Consider the following 19,519-nt stretch of genomic DNA (forward strand, 5'->3'; position numbering starts at 1 on the left):
GAAACGGTGTTACAAGCAAAACTGAGAATGAAAAAGGAATAATATTATGACAAGGGGGAATTACCATTTCTTGAGTGAACGTTGGATGCTAGGCACTTTCTATACACTTTCTCATTTAATTCTCGCAAAACCCCTATGAAGAGTTTTTATTAGCATCTGTTTTTTCTAGTGGAGGAAACTGAGGCTTATAGATTTCAAGTATGAAGTCCAAGGGACTCTTGGCTCCCACGTGCTGAAGCCTGTTAAATTTCCAAAGCAATTTCCACTGACATTAGGCCACCTCTCTCTCCCACCACTTTAGAGGTGAGCAAACAGGACTCCAATTTCCACATTCTCGCAATCGCACACTGGTAAATGTGGTGTTTGGAAATTTTGTTGGAGCGCTCATAAAGTATTTTCCTCTAGAAATAATGTTTGTGATGCTGGGTAGCTATTCAAATTTTTTTATCAAAAGCTTATTTAATTCAAAATGTAGCTGATCTATAGATTACAGAACCTGTATTCTATAGGAATACAAGACATCTACAGAAAACTATCCCTTCTTAATTCCAAATGAGATAGTAAAGGCCTACCACTCTACCACTTTTACCACAGCAGTGTGTTGACCTTAAAAATGAAAGTCAGTTGTTGTACCATCAAAAATGGGTTTATTTGGGAACAGCAAAGAATTGTAGCTTGTGACATGCAATCTGTGGTGAACCACAGGTAAGTCCAAGAACAAAGAAAAGGAATGCTCTTTCATAGAGGAGCAGGGGAAGTTGGGAGAGGCTGTTATAAACAAAGAGCTCATTGGAGGAAACTGAGAGTTTGAAATGTAGTGGCTTTTCATTGGCTGAGTTGTGACATTCTCTCATTGGCTAGGCTGTTGCCAGACAAGGAGAAAATCTTCCTTCCTCCTGCTGGGGTAGCAAAGCAGCCTTCTTCCCATTGGGTCTGCAACTGACCTGGAGTGATAGGGTATAATAGCTTCCCCTCCTGGCCTTTTGACTCCGTTTTAAATGAGATTCCTGTTTATTAATTTTCACAAGTGGAAAGCCACCTCTCTAATCTTCACCCCATGAAGAGATTTAATATGTGTAAAAATGAAAATAAGGGATGGATTTCCCAGAAATATTTAGAAAACATTGCAGCACCCATCACTATATATTGCTAATTGTGAGCTATTTGTTAGGTGGGTGATGATGTGTGATGGAAAATGAATGCATGTTTCGGCAGATATATATATCAATAAGACTCAGACGTTCAATTAAATGCATAGATACAAAAAACTTAGTCCCAATAATAGTGCAATGTCCCCTCTGAGATTTGAGATATACCTGGCTTGGCATTTTCCCCTTTCTAGCATGCATGAACATGTCCAAAATATGAAATCTTAATCTCTTACCATTGAATTACTGTAACACATTTAGCAAACAGCAACATGAATTCAGTGATTGTTTATAAGACTAGACATACACTTCTCCCCTTCCCTCACACATATATTTTGGTGCCTAATTTTGGATCTTGAATGTGTTCACTAGCTTAGCTTACAGGCCTGGAGATGTGATGAGTATTTTCATTGACTTCCTCCACTTCTGAAGCTCTAATAGTGGTGCCCTGCCATATCCTTCTTCTTATGAGAGATCTATGTGAGAATCACCTGGTGATAACTCCACCAGCGGCGTGAAGGACTCATCACTTATTCTCCATCCATTGTTCACTAACATTGCAAGAGAGAGAAAAGTTCATTGATATTTACTACCTTTAATTTTTTTTATTTCTTTCTCCAACCAAATATCTTTGGTCATTCATCTCCCTGCCTCCAGCCTGTAGCCTCTGCTAACATTTTTCCATTCATCCTGCAGTATTCTTTCCTTCTGACATTACCTACCATCTATGTAATCACTTATTTTTCTGATTAAAATTTTCACTTATCACCCTGTCTAGAAGGCCACAAGACACAGCAAATGTTGGGTACTTAAAATGACAAGGATAGTTAGGAAATCCTAAAAGATGTGGATCTGGTCCTAGGAGCCTATGACTTTCTGATTAGGTTTCCTTACGACTTAAAAATTATAATTTAGTACAAGTGACAGGATTTCTGAGCTGCTGAACCCAGGATGAGATGTCGCACAGGACATAGAAGGGGTTTAGCTATAGTTGATCCATTGTAAATTCAGGCTTTTAGCTACCTTCTCTATTAGATAAAGCACTCCATAGGACTGGGTCCCATGGCTTTGCCTTTGGTTAAGAAAGAATGCCCTGTGTTTAGAGAGGGACTTTTCTAGGGCCCAATTATACCTTAGAACATTAAATGGATTCTTCCATCTCTTTGTCCAGACTGACATTATTCCATGACCTTTGCAGTCAGAGAATTCAATTTTACATGTAGCAGAAATTCTTTATTTTTAGCAAAATGCTGAAGATTTTGAAGCAACACAAATGCCCAAATGAGCAAGCAATCCTACTTATATACAGAGAGATGATCATCTAGGGGTCTTTGTCACCAAACCATGTGGGTGATGTGCTTTTTTAAAAATTAAAACATTTTGGAAACTAAAGGTTTTTCTTTCTCTTTCATACACATATTGCTAATTTCTTGGTAATAGGATGGCTTAATTTGAACAGGAAGGACATGATTAGGAAGCTTTTTCTCAATTGTCAGCAGAAGATGTATAGGACTATAAATTGCTCTTATTAAAATAGCATCATAGAAAGACAAGGTCAAATGTTGATCATAAGGGCCAAACCATCAGGAAAATAGATACAGCTACATGTTCCTTACTCAGCCCACAAAGCCTGATTTTTCAGAGCAAACGCATTGGTATATACCCAGATTTTTCGTGTCTGCTTTTATATAATTCAGACATCTGCCAAACCTCTCACTCAACATGTGAGGCTTGGTTGCCTCAATTGGAGAATGGAGATGCTATTCTTCTGAAGTTACTCTGAGGATTAAGAGCAATATAAAGTACGTGAACATGTTTTTTAAGGGTAAAGCAGTAACAACTATAGGATATGACTTTCGTTTTCATAGTTTTGCATATATCTAGGATGAACTATTTTAAAAGACAAAGTCAGAAACTAATCTTTGAGATACCCTTAGAAATCATGAGTAGTGAAACTCAGTAGTTTATTTTCTAATCCAAAGCACTGCCATTATGTTGACATTTTCTTGTTTGACATGGACAATTAAGATTTGGTTTATTGTAAGAAAAAAATCTTCAGCCAACTAGAGGAATTCACCCAAGCAAGTACGTACCTTCTGAGGTGGAGCATTCCCAGCATTAGAATGTTCTAATACCGTCCTTAGAATGGTAGAGCCAGTATCACTCTGTTAAGGGTATGGTGGTGGGATTTCTCATCCAAAAGAAGCAAACTGTTGACATTTCCTAGTCCTTCCCTTAATAATTATCTCTTATTAACCTACTATATACTTTACTTGCTTGTTTGGTTTATGGTCACTTTTTCTCATTAACGTGTAAACTCCACGAGGGCAGAAATTTTAGTTTATGTTGTTCATCAGCGTATTTCCTGTACTTAAAAATGTGCCGGGTACATAGTAGGGTACAATAACTATTTTTAACTTATGAAAGACTGGAAGAGATGCTCTCTAAGATTCATTCCTATCTCCAAGTTCTCAGGAACTATGAAAAAAATGTAGTGAGTCCTATACCTTAATAAAAAAAGCTATTGACTTTATCAAAAAGAAATGCACATCTTTCGTAGACAATGAATCTCTACTTTGACTATCTTTGCTGGATTTCTTTTATCTAACTTTTGAGGATTTGGGAATCAACAGTACCCACGCACTCTCATTCCCAGAAATAAAGTGTAAAGAATAATATCAATTACTAAAAATGAGAAAACAGAAGAGCATATCATATTTATTTTGTTTCTTTCTGACAATTTGGATTTCACATAGAAAGACACCACAGACCCATTCATTTATTCAACAAACATTTATTCAGCATGTACTCTATGTCGGATAAGCACTGTGGAAACAAATTCTGTCCTGGAAGAATTCATAATTAGGAATGAGGGATACAGGTACTGTTAAGTCTATTAACATGCTCTTTTCTCAGATCCTTAGAATGGAAATGACATGTGCATTTAGACATCATTATGTTAGGAAGTTCTGCTCCTTCAAAGCCTCGCTAGCATGTTAGTAGGCTCATAAAATAAGCAGTGGCTGAAAACGTCTTCACAGGTTTGGTGACTGAGTCTCTATAATATGCCAAACATTGCAAGGATTCAAGAGCATCTTCAAACATTGTAGCAGTATAAGCCGCACCCATCCACACGTTGTAGTGGAAGTACGACGGAAGCAGAGATCCACTCTCATTGAGAGAGCGGCAGCAGGAAATTGTTCCTGTTAGGGTCCTAACAAGAAACACAGGCACCCTCAAATTGGGTAATTATAGAAAAGGCTTTTAAAGTGACTCTTTACCAAACGGTGGACAACTGAAGAGAAACAGAAGGAGCTGTTTGGAAAAACTTAACAGGAGCTATGGTCTTCAGTTCAGGGATGCAGCTAGCTCATGCAACCCCAGGGAGAGAGCTGGGGAGATAAAAACTCTCACCTCGCTCTCCTTTCTTCTGATCTTCTGCCAGTGCTAACATTGACTGAACTCAAGCAGAAGGCAAAGGGCAGGGAGTCCATTGAGGAAGTCAATACAGGCCAGCTTCCTGGGCCACAGAGCAGAGGGGAGAACAACTATGAGTCAATATGGCAGGGCAAACAAAAAATAGCCAAGGCAGGTAGGTGGCAGGTGACATTTGAGCTGGGCGTGAAGGCTGAGTAGGACTGCATCAGCTGGATGAACCAGGTCCCTCCAAAGGAGGAATGATGTTTGAAGAGTGTCTGACAGGAGGGTTTCTACAAAGATTGGGAAATGTAGACTTTGTCTAATTGTTTAGGAAATTCCCTGGGTATGCTTTTCACGGCCATGAGCTGATAGGGAAGGAACTTAGAGTCAAAGGAGGCTCAGAATCTGGGAACTGAATAAAACCTCTTGTAAATACCAGCAGAAGCACTTGAGATTTTAGGAGACTGCTTGAGCACTTTCAGCCAGATCCAAGGTGAGACTGATACTTGGAAATAGTGTTACTTTTGTGGTATGATCTGAAATCATAAAGTGATAAATTCTTAGACAAAATATTAATAAGTGCTATAGATTGAAACTCTTTCTTTTCATGCCCATTTGGTCAATATAAGTAAAGGGTAGATGGTTAAAAAAAAAACCTTAAACCTCAAATTATTTCAGAATATAGTGGGTTGCATTCTCTTGATGAGAAATTGTGTCCTTGTTATAGAAGTAGCTTGGAACTTTTAGTTCTTCTGATTTTTATGTATATAACATTATGGAAGAGCTTATTTATATCATACTCTATCCTACTTTGGGTAACAGCATGACCTGATACAGTGGTTTCAAACTTTTAAAAAATGAATTCATACACAGAACTGAAATATATTAATGAGGTAAAAGTCAGGGTTCCCTGGCAGTTTAAATCTTCACTTTTCAGCAGCAAATATTTTATTACTTGCCCAAAACTCTGAAACACCATTGTGGACCCCTAAGTTTCCTTGAGCAACAATTTGAAAATCACTGACTTCAAAAATAGAAATTCTAAGAAGTGACAGGACACCCAGGGTTCAAATCTCATTTTTAAATTAGGTTTTCCATTGGCGTCTCACGCAAAGCAATGTCATTTCTTGTGGGCCACAGAAATGCTTGTAATGATTCCCCCTAAGGAGTGATTCACAATGTGACTCTGTGCAAGTCACTAAACCTCTTTTGCTTTAAGAGTCTTTTCTGTAAAAGGGGGTCATTAATAGTTACCATGTTTCTCCCTCATCATGGAAATGCTGGGAAGATTAATCAGTGGTTGTTGCTAAGACTCTAAAAGATCCTTTGAAGAAAGGCCATAGAGAAGACTGAAAAAACAATATATTTTATTCGCTGCTACCCAGTAAATGCCCTGAGAGAGTTCAGAAACAAATACCTAAAACTCTAAGTGGATGGTGTCAGTTCCAATTTACTTTTTCGCTTGGACTGAGGTGGTGCTATTAGAGCCAACTAAGGATATACGCTAGTGCTTTCTGGAGACTGCACGTGCTGAAAGAAGCTGCAGGGAGCTGAGCAGGGAAGTTAGTAGGTATGTCTAGGCATCTGCAGACTAGTGAGAAGGAGTAGAGCAAGAGAAGTGGGGAGCGCAGAAGAGAAAACAGCAACAGGGCCTCTCTGAGCAATGCTGGGAAGCAGAGTTATTGATGTGTGTGTGTAAGCCAAAAAGGAGCTGGCTAGAACACACAGTCTCTGCAGGAACGGCAGCCGTTCCTCCAAGGGCACTGTGTGGGGAGGAAGGCAGCATTGGTCCCATTTTGCAGATGTTGAAACTGGCCAGGGAGTCTCTCTAACCCAGTTGCTGCATATCCTACATTTTAGCTATTTTATCTACACTGACCTTTATCATTATATGCAGACAGGACTGTTTTCAGAGAAGGACAGCACCCCTGTGGCAGATCCCTGGTATGCGCCTTCCTTCCATACTCCTCACTCTAGGTTGGGCTTTCTTTACTTCCAGCCTGAAATATTTCAGTGGCATTCTAAGCACAGTAGTCTTTGCCTCTCATGTCTTCCTTTCTCCAGCTTCAAACTGGTGCTGGAAAATCATCCGAAAGCACAATCTGACCTCACCAGCCTATGCCCAGAAACATTGTGCCCTGTGCTGATATCACACATGCCAAGCTTTCTGTGTGATTCTCAAGGTTCTTCATTTTCTGAACCCAATTCGCACATGCATTCCTTTATCTCACTACATTGCCCTCACTCTGAACACATCATATTTCTCACTGCTCTCAGAACTCAATCCACCTTCTTCTATTTCAATACCTTCCCACCCACCAATGTAAATTGCCCTTTCCTTTTGGGTAAATACAGAACCGTTGATGCTCTACCCATCCTTCCAACCTTATTTCAGCTGACTACCTACAGATTCTTCTCAGACTGCCCTACCCTCTTCCCCTTTAATTTCTCCCATCACTCTGCTTCCACAGCAGTCTGTCACTATACTTGTTTTCACTTGGGGTACTTGCAGTGGGCTTTGGGGTCCAAAGTCCTGGTTTCACAATTAGCCCTCACCTATTAGTTGTGATTTGGGACAAGTAACTTAATTTCTTTGAGCCTCAATTTCTTAATCTGCAAATGGGAATAAAATCCTTTTAAATGAGACAAAGTACATGAAAGCCCTTAGCATTGTACCTGGCACAGATGAGGTAGGTCCTTGACGAACATTTACTGAATAGGTAAATGAATGAAGAAAAAAATAAATTGATGGATTTTGCAATGACAGCATACCAACTGTTGTCTGGGAAGAGTGGAATCACTCATTTTTGCTTTTCAACTGTGGAATGAGAAAACATTCTAACAAGGTATCTCTTACAAGATTTCAGTGTCACTCTGCAAGTTGAATGACAGGCCTGTGAAACTTAAAAGTGGCATGTAGGAGGCGCCATGTAGTTTCAGTGGCCGTGTTGGCTTTCTCCTGTGATGACGCAACTTTCTATTTCTGAGTAAAGTCTTTCAGGTTTGTTTACCTCAAGTTCTAGTTTCAGGCATTATGTCTGCTTCATTGTTGTCATTCTTTAAATTCTCTTTCACAGACAAAGCGAAAAGTTTGGCTTTGAAGTCCTAGGAAGCCGCGTTGTCAGTTACCGCGGGAACCCACGGAAGTACACGTGAAAGCAGGCATTAGAGACGGTGGAGATCAGAGGGCATTTCAAAAGCTGCAGGAGCTATTCAGATTCTCTTATTTAAAGGGGCTCTGATGCTCGAAGATGGTGTGTTGGAGTCTTCTGTGCTACCAGTTTGAAATGTATTTGTAGTTTAATCATAGGGAGTCCTGATTTAAAATTCCCAGTTTCAGAGGGAAAAATGTTTTCTGTTCTAGGGCTCGTATATAGTAGTCCTTCCTGAGGAGCCAGATACTGTGCTGTTCTACCTTGTCTGAAATTCCTGGGAGGATTCGGGAAGCAGGAGACAAAAGGAAACTGAGATGTTTGCTCTGTTTATTTTTCTTGCTCCTAGGATGAAGTCATTGCCTCAGCGTTGACCTCTGACACCAAGTGTGCCGAAGGGTCTAGTAGACATTAAGCAAATATTTGTAGATTGAGCTGCTGATTTAAAGAATTGCTTCTTCACCCTGTGAGGCAGTGATCTTTTTCCAAGTTACAAATTTAGAGAAAGAAATGAGGTTAGCTGTGGGCAACCCCATCCTGAAGTTTCTCTGACAACAGAGTTTGACAACTGAGAAGAAAGGAAGAGGAGAGCAGGCTCTCCTGGTTTGTGTTTCACTCTGTGCAAAGTGATAAAGTTGAGGATGAGCAGACTTATTGAGCTAAAACATTAAGTTGCATGTACAGGAAAATTGAAGAAAGCCAAATGTACACTTGCCTCTCCTTGAAAGCCTTTTATGGGCAGGGGAAAAAGAAATATGTCCCTGTTGGTCAATTTCCCTTCCCTCTTAGAAGCAGAATTCTTTCTTGCTATACTCCTTGTGAATTTTTATATTATTTCAACTACCGTAAGCACTTGGCTAGATGACAGTGATTACAAGTTGAAAAAACTGAAAATGACAATTGGAATTAAATTCTATTACTTTTGGATGGACTACATTGAGGAAATAATTCCATAGATCTTTCCCACTTGAACCAAGTTTCTCAGTTGGAGAAACAAAACAACAACAAAAACAACGTTTTTCCCTTTGTTTGCATGACTGCAGTATATTCTATTTTAGGAATTAGAAGGAACATGTCTTGCAGATCAGAAATCAAAACACACTGGGTTGAAAAGAAATAATGGTGTGATTCAACTCCGATTTTTTATGTAAACTTATACTATATGATAATGCAGTTGTACTGCATATTCAACTTTGATACGTAACCTTTGAAATAAATTGGAATATTCTTTCCTGTTATTCTTGACACACACCGAGTGATCATAAACAATAATCTCATAAAGGTCACTTGCTCGATAAGCCCTGCCCTCGGCAAGAAGCATTCAGGACTGCTCAGAGAGCTTTTTCCCTTTCTCTGAGACTCTTAATTTATTCTCTCTTTCTTCTTTGAAGCTCCAAACAACACGAATTTTCTTATACCACGTAGACTCACAGGATTTCTGGAATGATTATTGTTTTTCTCTTTTTCTTACACTTTACTCTTTCTTTAAACTTAAATTGGCTGATGGAAAGTAGGCAAAGCAGTTGGGGGAAAGGGGGAGTTAAGTTATTCAGCCAAAAACTAATTGGCTATTTTAAAGAAAATGATTATTTGATTTCCATTTCTCTCTACACAAATTAATTTATGTGAGGAGGCATGGCTAAAATAAGTAGGCATATGTATACTTGCGATGTTTTCTTTTACAGAGCTTGCTCATTTATAAAATGTATTTTTATAAACACATTGATAAAATACACTTATAAAATGTATTTCAGGAAGCTTACAACAAATCCCAAATGAACTTAATATTGCTCTACCACAGTAACTTCAGCTCCTCATACAGAAGCTGAAAACCGTCTTTTATTGACTCCAAGCTCCAATCGTGCCAGTTGTGTCTTTTACCTTTATTTACCAGCAAAAATAGCCCCAATCAATATTACTCCACTTGCAGATAATAACTTCTCTTAGTATATGCCAATTCCATCTGCTACCAAATAATACAGGTGACTGTGTTCCTTACAAGATAATGACATAGGAAAGGAATTCCTTGTCACAACCTATCTAGAGATATTTACATAGGTCACGCCCATGGTATTTGGTCATCTGCGAAGCAATCTGGAAGTTGTATAGAAAGAACTCAAGATAGAAAGTCACCCAAAATCTTCTGTAGGAGGGGTTTGCCTGCACCCCCTACTTAAAGTCCATTCATTTCAAGTCTCATTACAAATTTTAACCAAATAATGAGAATAGGACATTTCCAGGATGAAGTTAGTAAAATAAAACTTTTCGTTATTTTTTATTCACCTTCTTCTAAAAAGATTTGAAGCAATTGAATGAGCTTAATTGTAATTTCAATTTACTATATGCCAAGTTCTTCATTTCTTTTATCCTTACATTTAAGCTCTCAAATGTTCTGGGGTCACTTAAGCAGTGACTCTTGTTCTCTCTCAATCAATCTCTCCCTCTCTCTCTTGGAATATGAATTAAATACTATTAGTTTTTAAATAAGGGTGAGTTGATTTGATTTCCAGTTAGGGTTATGACAAGAAGAATTATAGAATTGGTGTCATTTGAATTGGGTCTTGCAGTAGGAGTAGATGTCAAAGGACACTGGTGCAGGAATGTCATTCGGACATAGGAGTATTGGGAGAGCTCATGATGAGAAACTCCTTCTTACCCTATGTCAAACCTTACATCATTATAATGTCTAAAATTTCTTACTGCTGCTGCTGTTATAGTGGACTTTTAGAAAACTATAAAATCTTGAGAGATGTTTCTTGAAGATCTTATGTTCTCCTCTGATAATTAAAAAATGGAAGTTTATTATAGAGGAAACATTGACTTTAGATAGAGCACACATTAATTAGACTAAAAAAAAATCGGTGATGGATCTGGATAAATCTAACAAATGTTGTTAAAATGCAGACTTTACTGTCCACTGAATCTCTCTCAGCCACCAAAGTGATAGAAGACGAATCTAACAGAAGGCCAGTTGGAGCGACTTGGGGAACGAGGTGAGCAGTTGTGGCCTCTGGTAAAGAAGAGACTGCAGTGGTTGTAGCTGTTTCCCACAGAGCTTCCTCTTTTGTAAATGAATAAAAGTCAAAATATTTAATATATGGTCAAAAATTTGTAGTTTATTTTTATGGACTAAAGGATGCATGTATTTCTTTCTCTGGGTAATTTTAATTTGAAACTTAAGTAGGTACAAAATACCCACTCAAAGCCTGGTAATCCAAGGTAATTCACTTTGATGTTAAGTATTTAAATATAGGAATGCATATATTTGAGACAAATTATGCTGTTCCTATGTGGAAGGGCAGATGAAGTGAATAAAAATTCAGAACTGAACAAATTTCAGGAGCTGTGAATACATTTACAGCATATCTTGTATTTGTTCGTTTTTTAAAGCTGTTTCCCTCTTTGTTATGCTACTTTAGTTGTCTAGCACCTATAGGAATGTACCTAGAAAATGTGACTTGAGTTTATGAGTCCTGTAAGAATTTGCATTTATCTTTGTCAAGAGGATAACTGAAAGCAGTGAGCTTTCTGTGAAATATTCTAATTAATCCAACTCACCATATTTTTGTATTCTGAAAATCCCATCAACTAAAATTCAGTTCTCATTTTAAGAAGGAAAAGAGCAGAGGTGTCCCTGAGGAGGAAAAAGGGAGGAATTAAAATTTAAAAAGTGAGTAGAACTAAATGAAGGAACCAAAATAGGAAACTTCTGCATAAACATCACCCATCTCTCAGCTTTCCTTCCAACAACCCTGACCTCTGCCTTCCTGGAGGTCCAATCCTGTCGTCAGGGACCATTTTACTCTTCCAGAAAGCCTAGAAACTTTTACTCAGTTGTCTTAAACTCTGCCAGCTTGTTAGTCCGCGTCTGCATTCTGGCTGCCTCATCGGCTGAACACAGTTGCAGTCCCTAACGGCTGTTGAATGTGAGTTTTTCCATATGCAAAATACGCCCCACAGTGTAACTAAAGCAATAGAGGCCCATTTTCTAAGACTCTGCACTTGAGAATGTGTTCGGACAATCTCTGCCCAGATGTCAGTGTGCAGATGCATATTTCAGACGTTCTTTTTCGTGATTAGCATACAGCCAGAACACCTGTTTTGCTGCCTGGAGGAATCATCTTCGAAATGAAGATACACCTGCACAGTCGAATACTTGCATTATATTTATAAACAGAGCTCTTAGTGTTGGGGTGAATAGCTTCTCATCAGTTCAAAGCTGTGTGTCTGTACTCTCTGACGTGACCTCAGTCCCATTTTGTAGATTCTCATGGCCATTTTTTAAAAACCGCATTTGTAAGCAGGTGTGAAATGTTATGCTTTGCACAGGGATTACTCAGCACTTGTGCCTGTGTGTGTGTGTGTGTGTGTGTGCTTGCGCACGTGTGTGAGCGTGCATGTGCACGCACACGGACACATTCAAGGGGTGACTATCCAAATCCAGGCACAAATATCCCACTTGGGAAACAGGATAAGACAAATACCATACATAACATTTCTGAATGTTGAAAGGGCAGGCAGGCCGCAGTTCCCGTGTATGCTTTTCCGTGAATATTTAAAAGTATTTAAAACATTTATCATTTGAAAATTGTTTAAGCCTACACTATGAATATGAAATAACTATCTCTAAGAGCAAAGTAAAAAATGTGTAATTATTTAAAATTACAACAAATGACTATTCAAAACACAATAAATGACAATTATACTTTACTTTTTTATTATTATTCAGAATGATTTTATTTTTAAGCATCGTATATAAATTTATAAGTGCAAATATGATGTATCTTATGTAGATAGGTTAGGTAGCTGTTTAAGGACAATATTGCCTCCTGGAAAATTATTTTCTACAAGAGTAAAGTGTGGAAGAGTTAAAGTCCTATTAAAATCATCTTTGAGAATCTATCAAACCTATGTAACTCTACAGTTTGGGAAAAAATGAAAGCATAGGTATCTTGTAGCTGGATGTAAATGTTAGACTTTGAGTAGCATAATTCAGGATTTATGATTGATATGCTTCTAGGAACCGAGCCTTCAAATCTTCTCAAGTTCATCAAGCACTACTTTCATAGGCACTTGCATGGATAAATTATATTCTTCTAAATTCCTTAGAATTGAGAACATTAGAATTAAACTCTATCAGTTTAGTAATAATTCTACATGAGCCAGATTTTAGTCATTCATAACTAAAATAGTGAATCCTTCAGCCCAGAATAAGAATGGAAACACTCAAATAAGACATTTGGGCTGTTAGAACAAAAATATAGATTGGCCCCATATTTTGTACTTAATCTGTCTAAATCAATTAGACATTTGAATTGTGGTATTGTATTTCCAGGAAGCTTCATTGCTTTCTATTATCCTCATGACAAAAATAAACAATTCCTTTTGAAATCATAAAGAAAAATGCCTCCCACTGAGTTGATGTTGTGTGCTGTTATATGCAAGAGCATATGTGTAATAAAAAATGAGAAATTATGGATCAAATAATGATGTTGGAACCACTTATATCAACAATAGAGAGCATTTTGGATGAGCTCCAAATATCATCACTATTGTTTAATTTCAGCCCCAGTTATGCATCTGCCTAGGCTAGTGTCAAAGATAATAATCTCACCAGATAGATATAAAATGCACAGCTAAAATGACATAGCTCCATTATTCTGTTTACACATAGTACTAAACCACTCTTTCCAACAGAGCGTTTTGTCCACTGAGTTCCCTTGCAAATTCAGTGGGCTGATGTCCATTTCTTTGTATATATTAGGTCATGTTGTACCAGTGTAGGAATAAAGTAACTAAGAAGAGGCATGAATGTGTTTGCTCTCTAAAGAATCTGTTCTTTACATCTTGCTCTCTGCCTTTCACACACAATTATGGGCTTTTAAAGCAAGGGAGAGCCTTAGTGGAAGTCACAAAATGCCAATTAAAAGAAATGGACAGAAGCTGAGTGCCAAATCACTCATTCTGGGAAAAAGAGGAAGACAAAGGGAGCTATGTATTTCAGCCCTCTCCACTGAAATGTCTTCTGCTAGCCAACGCACGAGAGAATCCTCCACGAGAAGAGATTTAGGAAGTTACTGAGTCCAACACCCTGTCTTTAATTCAAAACCACTTAGCAGAGGAAGTTTTTGTGTATGACACTTGTCCAAAAGAAAAAACAAGAAAGGAGAAAAAGGAAAGGGCTAGCCAGAAATTTTCATTGCCCAATTTATACCTAAAGTAAGGTAATTTTGAAAACTATGATTTGTTGGTGGAAAGAAATATCATACTCTTTTGTTAAGTCACAGATTGAAAGACAAAACTTTTGTCATTTATTTTTCTTTGAATGCAAAGCATTGCACTCTAAGTAGGGCTGAACAGGATCTGCCTCTCCATCACTGACAGTTAATAATTAAATCAAACATTATATTCAGCAATAGAACATATGCATCAGCTTCTTTCAAATTGCATTTCCTTCCTGTTAGGTCCATTAGTGTAAACCAGACTGCCTTTAGAAACCCCCTTATTGCTGCTGTCTTTCAGCACAGTTCCTGAAATGGATAATGTGGTACATATTATGGGCAATTACACAGAACTCCCCAGCGATAGGGTTTTAGAGTTACAGAATGAAACAGCTGGAACTACAGAGCTATAAGCTAATCATAAAAAAAGGAAATAGTTAAAAAAATAAATAACCCAGACAAAGAAAAAGAAAAAAAAAAAGGAAAACATGAGGTTCTGTAAAACTGTTGTTCTTAGAGATGCTGTCTATATCTAGAAGAATCTCCAGGGTTCACAGTGTAAAACCATTTAAACAAACTTATTTTTTTAATGTATTTTGCTAAATCTTTTGCCCTCATAGTGTAAAAAACTCATAACAAACAGCTAGTAAATTTGAGGTATTGGAAACAATGACATTTTTCTCTCCAACTTTGTCAATGGAGTATTTCCATATTAGTAATATTGTGAGAAATCTAGTCTTCCTTTTCAATTTTATTTCCATGAAAACATATAGAGTCCTAGAAGATGAATTTTGTATTCACTGAATGAGCCACACACACAATATTTTCATCTTGTTATTTTCTGCTTGTGTTTGGTGCGTGGTCCTCATGCCGTAGAGGTAAGAAATTACATAATCGATCTCACCACGTGGTTTGAGGACGGCAAGTGAAGTGTTCTGCTTGAAAAATCAGACACAAGCATTAGACGTATACCTAAGGGAAAAGGTTCATATCGAAAGCAGAAAAATATATATTCTGATTTCTTTCACAGTTTTAGGAAAGAAAGTAATAATGGGTTTTGATGGCAAAAAGTTTGCTTCGTTTGGTTGTAAGCAAAATGCAGTTTGAGCTTGCGCCATTGAAGTGTTTTGAAATTTTTCAGTAAAATTACTTTATAACTTGAGAAATAATGGAACAATCTGCACGGTAACTACTGTGAAATGAAACAAAAGTGGGTGCAATTTCAAACTTTAAATATAGCCACGAAACTATTTTCAAATTTGTTGCTAAAGTATTCCACAAAAAACCAAAGATAATAAAGGCAGAATATTTGTCCAACTCTTAGAGGACTATTCGTTTTTCTCTATAAAGAGATGGATTACATAGTCATAGCCAGATTTATGTGGCTACTTATATACTTTCATAAGGCTTCAGTAGCCAATATTTATTTCAGCAACAATAAAATGCAGCAGGAAGGAGCAGGACATAAAACACGCTATCCAGTTTGATATCCTTAGCAGTCGTTGTCTCCTCCTTCCCTTAAGAGCAGTGATTCTTTCTTGCTGTTATTTTTTCCCCCTTTCCAGTAAAAGCTTTATTATGATGGAGTGGAAGGAGGGGAAACAGAGATGTTAACAAGATGAAATGTTAAAGTCAAAGGAAGACTATGTCTCCTCATTATAAAAAGTAATGTTCACTTTAACAGTAAAACCCTCATTTGTTTTTATTATTGAAGCTATATTGGTGACTGTACAATATAATAAGTGAATATGCTCTGAATACCCAAACCTATTTGTTATGTAACAAACAAAGTTCAGGAGATTTAATTGGAGGTTACGTTTCTACATGTCCCTGTTTTTCATAAGAAGGGACATTGACTGGAGGAAGAAAAGACCTAACAGAAATGGCATGTGTATTGGGCAGAGGGATAAAGAAACCGATAACGGATACTTCAAGAAATTTCTCACTTCTTTTTATTTCTTTATGAATTTGCCACATGGGAAAAAAACTGTTATCTGTTTATTAATTTCCAATACAGGAAATTTCCAGAATAGTGTCCCTCTTCTTCATATTAAATATTTTTTGTTTCCATATGGTTTGCATTTCTATTTAGACAAAATAATAGCCTTTTAGACAAATTTTAGACAAAATAATGCCAGTTACTGAACTAAACACTTTATGTATATTAACTGATTTTATCCGTCTAACCATGCTGTGGTATAGGTGCAATTATTATCCTCATTTTGCAGACAAAGAAAGCAAACCAGAGGACTTTCCTAACTGTCCACTCACACTGTTTTATTCAATGGTGGAGCTGAGGTTTGAACCCAGGCACTGGAGGCCAGAAGCTGAGCTCTAAAATATTTCAATATATTGCCTTTTAAGATTTGCTGATCTTTATAGTACACAAATTATCAGGCCTGAGAACACTCTCCTTAAGTGGCTTGAGAATGACTCAACAGCATGAATCATGCAACTATGTCTGGAACATACAAATCATGATTCTGCAATATTCTTTTAGTTGCTATTGGAAAGCCTGTAAAATTCCTACATTTACCTTAACCCTAATTCCAAAAAAAGGACAGAGTCCATCCTGCTAATATCATGCTACATTTAGTTCCTTGATCTGTTAATTTAAAATATTATGCTTCATTCTAACAGTTATTCTCCAGAAGGCTTCAGACTCTTGGCTGGAATTGCCTTGAAAACAGCTGGAAAAATATTCTCTGATAGTCTGGTCAATGTGAGGTATAAAGAAGTTACCTCATTATAAGGCAGCATATCATGCATAATAAATTAACTCCACATTTAGATCTCTTAAAATTTATTATGTTTTCCTTCTTATAAAAGAAGTTAATCTCAGGCCTGCCCAGTTGCATAGTGGTTAAGTTCACACACTCTGCTTTGGTGGCCTGGGATTTGCAGGTTCCCAGATCCTGGGAGTCGACCTACACACTGCTCATAAGGCATGCTGTGGAGGCGACCCACATACAAAATAGAGGAAGATTACTGCAGATCTTAGCTCAGTGGCAATCTTCCTCAAGGGAAAAAATGATGAAGATTGGCAATAGATGTTAGCTCAGGGCCAATCTTCCTCACACACACACACACACACACACACACACACAAGTTAATCACGTGTAGAAGTAGTATTTTCCCTTAATGAAAATATAGCAAAATATTTGTATGATTTTGAGTTGGGTGAGCTGCTTCTAAGGGAGCCCAGACTTTCAGAATACATAAAGAACAGGATAAATGTTCTTGAATACATAACAGTTTTTAAATGTATGATAAAGATACCATGACTTTTAATAATACACCCAGATTATAGACTAGGAAAACATTTGCTACCCGTATGACATAGAAAGGGCTAATATGTATTAGCAGATATAGAGTGCTTCTTCATCCTAATGCATTATCTATACTAATATTTCTCAACCTACATATAAATCAGCGAAGCCCTTTTTAAAATGGAGACCATATTTCAGCAGGGGTTGGGCCTGAGTTTGTGCATTTCCACCAAGCTCCATGTGATGCTGATGCTGCGCATTTACATGTCACATTTTGGGTAACATTGATCTGGACCATTCCAGTTTATGTAACAATATAAATAATCTAATAAAATTTTGAGGACAGTTGTCATATTTTTATTCATGGAAATTGTTTGAAATGGTGGTTATTTAAAAGGAGTACATTTTTTAACTTGGGGTTAGAGAAAGGATTTCGTATCCCTACCACCTAAGAATGAGATGAGAAATTTTTTTCTCTACCCTCTCTAAATCTAATTTTGAAAGAAAAACATTTTTTAAAAAGAAGACACAACCCAATAGAAAATTGAGCAAATGATAATAAAGGATAATTGACATGAAAAGTAGTTAAATGGACAATAAATTTAATTTGGGGTTGATTAATTTGATTCTTTTCCTAATTTCTTAGGAAATTACATTTATTTATTTATTTATTTATTTATTTATGTATGTATTTTTTGAAAGTGAACTTCTTTAAAAAAAAATTTTTTGTTGTTAAGGTATGCTTTTTTTGGTGAGGAAGATTGGCCCTGAGCTAATGTCTGTTGCCAATCTTCTTTTTTATTTTCTCCCCAAAGCCCCATTACATAGTTGTATATCCTAGTTGTAAGTCACTCTAGTTCTATGTGGGATGCCACCACAGTGTGGCTTAATGAGCAATGTGTAGGTCCACACCCAGGATCTGAACCGGTGAACCCCAGGCCACTGAAGCAGAACACAGAAACTTAACCATCAGCCATGGAGCTGGCCCCAGGAGATTACCTTTATCTGTTTGTTTTTGTTTTTTTTTATTTGTTTTCAGATGTACATCATAATATATTTCGAATTCTGTGTAGATTACATCATGTTCACCACCCAAAAACTAATTATAGTCCATCCCCTCACACGTCAGCCTAATCTTCCCTTTGTTAACCACCAATCCAATCTCCAGTGCTATGTGTTTGTTTGTCATGGTTTTTATCTTCTACTTATGAGTGAGATCATATGGTATTTTACTTTCTTCCTCTGACTTATTTCATTCAGCATAATACCTTCAAGTTCCATCCATGATGTCTCAAATGGCTGGATTTCATCATTTCTTATGGCTGAGTAGTAGTCCATCATGTGTAAATACCACATCTTCTTTATCCATTTGTCCCTTGATGGGCATCTAGGTTGCTTCCAAGTCTTGGCTATTTTGTATAATGCTGCAGTGAACATAGAGGTGCAAGTATCTTTATGCCTTTATGTTTTCAACTTCTTTGGATAAATACCCAGCAGTGGGATACCTGGATCATATGGTAGATCTGTCCTTAATTTTCTGAGGATCCTCCATACTGCTTTCCATAGTGGCTGCACCAGTTTGCACTCCCAGCAGCAGTGTACAAGTGTTCCCTTCTCTCCACATCCTCTCCAACATTTGTTGTTTCCTGTCTTGTTAATTATAGCCATTCTGACCAGAGCGAGGCGATACCTCATTGTAGTTTTGATTTGCATTTCCCTGATATGGAGATTATCTTTAAATACCAAGTTATTTTGTTTATTTTTTATTTTTTAAAAGATAGGCTTAAATTTTTAGAGTAGCTTTAATTTGTAGCAAAATTGAGCAGAAAGTACAGAGATTCCTCATATAGGCCCCATATATGCACAGTCTCCCCCGCTGTCAACATCCTGCACCAGAGTGGTATATTTGTTACAATCATGAACCTACACTGGCACATTATCATCACCCAAAGTACATAGTTTGCACGAAGCTTCATTCTTGGTTTTGTACATTCTATGGGTTTGAAAAAGGTATACTGATATATATCCACCTTTGGAGTATCATACAGAATAGTTTCAGAGATCTAAAAATCTTCTGTGCTCAGCTTATTTATCCTTCCCTCCCTCCACAGTTTATCCATTCACCTGTTGCAGGACATCTTGTTAGCTTGTTAGTTGGTTATGAACAAAGCTACTATAAATATTTGTGTGCAGGTTTTTGTGTGCACATAAATTTTCAACTCCTTTGGTAAATACCAAGGAGTATTGCCTACCAGTGATTGTTAGATCTTACGGTTAGAGTATGTTTAGTTTTGTAAGAAACTGCCAAA

The sequence above is a fragment of the Equus caballus genome, chromosome 5, assembly GCF_041296265.1.
Source record: "Equus caballus isolate H_3958 breed thoroughbred chromosome 5, TB-T2T, whole genome shotgun sequence".
Taxonomy (NCBI): Eukaryota; Metazoa; Chordata; class Mammalia; order Perissodactyla; family Equidae; genus Equus; species Equus caballus.